This window comes from Budorcas taxicolor, chromosome 20 (genome assembly GCF_023091745.1).
Source record: "Budorcas taxicolor isolate Tak-1 chromosome 20, Takin1.1, whole genome shotgun sequence".
NCBI classification, from domain to species: domain Eukaryota; kingdom Metazoa; phylum Chordata; class Mammalia; order Artiodactyla; family Bovidae; genus Budorcas; species Budorcas taxicolor.
This window is the reverse complement of record NC_068929.1, coordinates 48,632,598-48,639,526: the sequence shown is the minus strand read 5'-3', so window position 1 is coordinate 48,639,526 and position 6,929 is coordinate 48,632,598.

Sequence of the window (6,929 nt, the reverse complement as noted above, 5' to 3'; positions counted from 1 at the left end):
CTTCTCACCTTTTCTGCCGTTGCTGCTCAGCTTTCTGGGTGGACCGCTGGCGTCCCCCGTGAGGCAGATTGTGAGTGTCCAGCACCCCCAGAAGTCTTAGCAAAGAGGCCTGCTTGCAGTTAGGTAAGTAAAGTCTCTCCGGGTCTGCAATTGCCCCTTTCCAGTCCTTACGGCTCTGGCTGCCTGTCCCCGGCAGGGGATGGTCTGCAGCCGGCTTTTTCCGTTCCGTCCTTTGTTCTGTGCTCGGTCCTGGTGGTGTCTTATGTTCGAGCTTTTTGTGCGGTAGCTATCCCACAGTCTGGTTTGCTAGCGCAAGTTAGATCATTCTGGTTGCGCGTGGGACGTTCCTGCCTGATTCTTACAAAGCACTGCAGCCCGCGCCTCCCCCGCGTCCCTGCCCTGCCCCCACTTCCCAATGACGGATGCAGGCATCTGTGCTGCTTTTCCGCTGGGGGAGTTACTGTTGGGCTTGTAATCTCTTGGTTTTAATTATTTCTTTATTTTTCCTTCCTGTTATGTTGCCCTCTGTGTTTCCAAGACTCGCCACAGACTCGGCAGGGAGAGTGTTTCCTGGTGTTTGGAAACCTCTCTTCTTAAAATTCCCTTCCCGGGACGGGCTTCCCTTCCCAGGACGGAGCTCCCTCCCCACGTCCTTTGTCTCCTTTTTCATCTTTTATATTTTTTCCTACCTGTTTTTGAAGACAATGGTCTGCTTTTCTGGTTGCCTGATGACCTCTGCCAGCCTACAGAAGTTGTTTTGTGGAGTTTGCTCGGCGTTGAAATGTTCTTTTGAGGAATTTGTGAGGGAGAAAGTGGTCTTCCCGTCCTATTTCTCCGCCATCTTTATCTCATCCCTAGAAAGCTATTTTTCATTCCTGGTTTTTACTGTGTAAATCTATAATGCATTCTGAACCAATTTTCTATTTGGTTAAGGTAAAGATTGAGGTTATTTATTTACTTGTTTCATATGGATATCTACTCCTTCCAAAAGAATTTGTTTTAAAAACTTCCCTTTCTCCACTGGTATTTTTGTTGAAAATTAAGTAATCATTTATGAGCGTATATATATCCTGATCTTCTGTTACATTAATCTATATTTCTGTATTTACACTGAAAGCATACCAATGTGATGAAGTAGATTTATGGTCACACTCAAAATCAGGTGCATGTGTTCCAGCATTGGTTTTCTCTTTGAAAATCATTTAAGCTTTTCAAGGTTCTCTGCATTTTTACAAAATATTTAGAATCATTTATCAGTTGCTACAAAATAATAAATATTTTCTTTCATATTAATTTAGATTCTATTAAATGTACATTTTGATTTATTGATGATGCTATTTGGAAAAATACATTTAATAATAAATATTCTCATGATTTATAATCATCATCATTCTATACACAATGTATATAACAAATAAAACATATACAACAAAACAAGCTAGTTTTGTTGGTCATAGTCATTGTTATGAAATATTATGATTCATCAAATGACAATGAAGTGTTTCTTGAATATAGGTCAGATGATGACACAAGGGTTTGTTCAGGCTTCTATGGTGTTCCAGTGGTTAACATGCAGAGATTCTAATGCAAGGGGCAAAGGTTTCATCCCTTGCCAGGGAACTAAGACCCTACATGCTGCATGGCACAACCAAAAATTTTTAAAAATTAAAACAATGAAACTATGGAAATAATTGAGGATACCCCACACCTTTGAAAAGATAATATAAAATATCATTTTTAGAGGAATCTAATAAGGGAAGATACATTCATATAAAATTAAGCAAAATATAAAAATAAGATGAGCAAAAGATGTCATCACTTTCTTAGAGAAAAACAGCATATACAGATGAAAATAAATAAATAAGAACATTGAAATTGTCATTCTCACTATAATATGGGGGAGGTAGGCAAAAGATATTTCACAGAAGCAATGGACCTCCTGGCTTACATAATCTCAGTTAAACCTGTCCTAGTACAATAGTTTAAAAATCCTAACTCAAACTCATAGCCTTTAGATACTGTTGAAAATTCATTTGGTGGGAATATGGATAAATTGACTTCTCAATTAATGAAATTACGGTAACAATTCCTTTATAGATACTTAGATTTAATGTATCCTGGCATTTTTGCCTGTTTGGTACTTCTTATAACTTTTAATTTATCCATTATTCATACACAGAAATTGAGTCAGAAAACACTCATATTCAGTAGAGGTAACGTATATATCATTCCAAACTTTATTCTATGGGTAGGTTTGAAACTTTGCTTTTGTTATTTTTCCTTTCTTTTGTCATTGTAATTTGACTTAATTCATTAATAAAATGTTTTAAACTTAACTACACTTCCTATATTCTCTAACTTTTTCTTTATAGTCTATTTGATGCATTTTTTTCAAAAACATAGTTCAGGTCAGTTGCTCAGTCGTGTCCTACTCTTTGCGACCCCATGAATCGCAGCATGCCAGGCCTCCCTGTCCATCACCATCTCCCAGAGTTCACTCAGACTAACATCCATCAAGTCAGTGATCCCATCCAGCCATTTCATCCTCGGTTGTCCCCTTCTCCTCTTGCCCCCAATCCCTCCCAGCATCAGAGTCTTTTCCAGTGAGTCAACTCTCCACATGAGGTGGCCAAAGTACTGGAGTTTCAGCTTTAGCATCGTTCCTTCCAAAGAAATCCCAAGGCTGATCTCCTTCAGAATGGACTGTTTCGATCTGCTTGCAGTCCAAGGGACTCTCAAGAGTCTTCTCCAACACCACAATTCAAAAGCATCAATTCTTCGGCGCTCAGCCTTCTTTACAGTCCAACTCTCACATCCATACATGACCGCTGGAAAAACCATAGCCTTGACTAGATGGACCTTAGTCGGTAAAGTAATGTCTCTGCTTTTGAATATGCTATCTAGGTTGGTCATAACTTTTCTTCCAAGGAGTAAGCGTCTTTTAATTTCATGGCTCCAATCACCATCTGCAGTGATTTTGGAGCCCAAAAAAATAAAGTCTGACACTGTTTCCACTGTTTCCCCATCTCTTTCCCATGAAGTGATGGGACCGGATACCATGATCTTCATTTCCTGAATGTTGAGCTTTAAGCCAACTTTTTCACTCTCCTCTTTTACTGTCATCAAGGATGGTTTAAATGATCAAATGTGACATTCATTCTTGTTAAACACATTTGGGAATTAAAAATGACTGTGCTCATTGACTCTTCTTTTCTACTAGCAGCTGAGGTAAGAATCAGTGTTTGCCTAAATGCAGCTTGAAACTGGGATATGTGAATAACCAATAGAAGAAATATGAATTAGCAAAGATCATTAACTAGCTTTGATGGAGTATTCTGTTTCAGTCAGAGTGAGACTAAATTACAGTTTGTCTTCCTTATAAACCTAGAGAAGGAAATGGCAACCCTCCCCAATATTCTTACCTGGGAAATCCCATGGACAGAGGAGCCTGGTGGGGTCCTTTGGGATCATGAAGAGTCAGACATGAATAAACAGCTGAGTGTGAATGAATCCTGTAACAGTAAAGAAGTTAATCGTTATCACATTAGACTATTCTATTTATATCAAATTATTTTATTATATTCTATTTATATTAGATTATTCTTTTTATATTAGTTCTATTTACATTAAATAAGCTATTCTATTTATATTATCCATACTAGTTGGCAATCCCTGAACATTGTCAGGCTCCCCTCTTTCCTTATTACACTTCAACATTGCCTAAGACTTCTGAGGTGGTACTTACTAGTGGTAAAGAACACATCTTCCAGGGCAGGAGACATAAGAGACTCTGGGTCAGGAAGATCCCCTGGAGGAGGAATTGGCAACCCACAGCAGTGTTTTTCCCTGGAGAATCCTATGGACAGAGGAGTCTGACAGGCTAAGTCCATGGAATCTCAAAGAGTCAGACATGACTAAAGCAACTTAGCATTGTACACAGAGTTTAGATTGAGCTGCCCTTCCCTAGCTTTTCATCCAGAAAAGACCACAGACCTCATTGATTCCAAATCTTTTACCCCAAAGTCTATAAAGCCATTTTTTTTAAACTTCCTGACTTACTGGTTAAAAAGATGTATGAATTGAGTCAGCTATGCTAGAAGCTTCTCTTCTAGCTCAGTCGGTAAAGAGTCTGCCTGCAATGCAGAAGACCCAGGTTCAATTCCTGGGTCAGGAAGATCCCCTGGAGAAGGAAATGGCAACCCACTCCAGTATTCTTACTGGGAGAATCCCATGGATGGAGGAGCCTGGAGGGCTGCAGTCTATGTGGTCACAACAGTCAGACACGGCTAAGCACACACACCATGCTAGAAGCAGAACTGTGGGTTAAAACATGGTTTTGATTCTGAAGTTTAGCTCTAAGATGATGGAAGCAGGAGGGTATAAGAATCCTCCACAATGCCCCACAATTTCTTTACTTTCCAGAAGTAACTGGAGACTCAATCTTCCATTGGACCCGGTGCCACATAAAGACAGTTTAGTAGTTCAAACAGGTGTCTTTGAAACTTCTAACCTTGCTAAAGAACTTGAGAGAAACCTGTCTGGAGCCTTATCATAGATACATAGGTGTCAAACTGCTGACTAGGCACAATACAGATATTGTCTTGAAGGAGAGATCATTTTGAATGATCTTCTGCTAAAACATTAACAAGAAAGTGCCTCCAATATGCACATTTCCTTAAATTCAGCATAAAAGAACATCCTTTATTGCCCCTTTTCATTGGTATTGGTACATGATCTTCAATATCATATAAGGTTGTCTTTAAGTAGGCATGAACTTTTCACTATTTCATATACTTCTCATTAAAACACTATTCTCTTTGCATTTATTCTAACATTAGGATAGTTCTTTTAAACTTAGCTATGCATGTTGCTGAACATGCTATTCAAAAAGCTAGTTTATATACAAACTAGAACAGCAAGATTATCAGTCACACGTTTCTTTTCTGTATGTGAAAAATAACAAATTGTACACTAAATAGTCTTTTACTCCTGGTATGTGAATGTACTGAACAACACTGTATTTTGCTGCTCTTTGTTTGATCCATTCTCATGGATGGGTGGGGTTGAAATACAATTTATGTACAGCTATACTTTATTACTTGCTCACCATTATGAGATTAAAAGACCAATATCTTTCTAAAGGTCATAACTGACAGGTTATTTGCAATATTTTTATAGCTCTACATGGAGAAAAATTAATTTGCTGCATCTGTTCATACTAGAAAAACTGTTTTTGGAAAACGTAATTGTAAAAGTCTCTCCTGTAGTAAAGACTCATAATTCTACTGTTTTGGATATGGCCTATAGTCTCAACAATATTGTGAGAGTTGGAATGTAAGTGGGAGTAAAGGCAACCAATTCTATGCGTCAGATTATCATTAGGATATGAAATGTTTAAACAGTCTCCACTCTGCCCTCAACTTTATCTTATCTACCTGTCCCATCAATGCTATGTTTTAGCTTTGGTTTCCCAGAAAGCAGAATATGAGGCAAACCTCACATATTCATTTTTATTGGAGGAATAGCAATTAAACATCAGCAAAAGTGCAGGAAAAGAGGAATAGGAAATAAAATGTGGTGTTTGATCAAATTGAACATAGTCTCCCACCCTCAAAAAAAAAAATGTATAGTTGTTCAATTACAGGACATCTCCATGAGATTACACAGAACCATTAATATCAGGTAAGTTCCTTGAAGGAAGATAGAAAAGCCATTTCTCTGCTAATTGCTTCCCATCTCCTGACTCTTGTAATCAAATCTTTGAGAGACATTAGTTTGCCGAATCTGGGCCACTAGGGCGAGACTTGCACTTGGACTTGAATCCAGCTCAGGTGGACTGTATGCTGGATTTGCTACAGCTCATGACTTGGAGGGCACACTAGTGGTCTTACCTAATATCCATCCCTGGTCCCACAGCACCCTGGGAATAGCTTACAGTGTTCAGAGATGAGACACAGTCACTGGAGCCAGGGTTTTACAGTCATTGCCTTCACTCTGGAAATCAGGGAAATTAATGAAATCCAAGTAACTGTGAGTGATGTATTGACTCAGTTTATAAAAGTTTACCCTTCAAGCCAATTAAATAGCATGTGCTCTTACTGGATAAAAAACCTGTTAGAAAAAAAAAGGCCCTCAATTCTTAAGAAAGGAGTAAGTACAATCCCTCAGAATATAGTGGTCAATTTTAATATCCTCCAACATATCACTTGATGCTACAGATGATCCTAGAAGCTACAAATGATCCTAGAAGCAAAATTTATATTTATATTATACGTCCCCATTCATTCTAGATTTCACTCACCTTTCTACAACATTTTTGATTCTCACTTATCTGTCTGATGGAGTGGTAAGAAATTCATTCTCTTGAAAAGTGCATGTGACCATTGATAAGAATTTCCTGCTTCTACCACTCAGTTTGCAAACGTTAAAGTTGCCACGGGATCCTGTTAGCTCTCTTACTCCTTGTTACAATGTAGTTCACTAAGCTCTTGACCACTCCAATATTCCAGAAAATGATATGCTGATTCACTATATTAATGATATCATATTAACTAGACCAGGGAAACAGTAAGTAGCACGTAGTCTTACCTACTAAGTCACAGGCAAACTACAGGGTGAGGGATAAACTTGCAAAGAGTCATCGATCTGAAGTTATTTGTGATGTTTATGTGAGTCTAGTGCTCTGTGACATTAGAGGAAATTCTCCTAATTTAGAATACTTGTTATATAACAAACTTCCAGTTAATAAAAGTGACGCATGTCTTAGAGTGAACCGCTTAAATTTCAGAAGGCTTGTGGATACCGTTCCAGTGTTTTTATATGGTATTTTAGAAGGTTACTTGATCCGACTGAAGCATAGAGTGCTACATCATACTGCAGACTACTATTTGGGCATATACTCCAGGAGATCTGATGGTAATAAATGTATC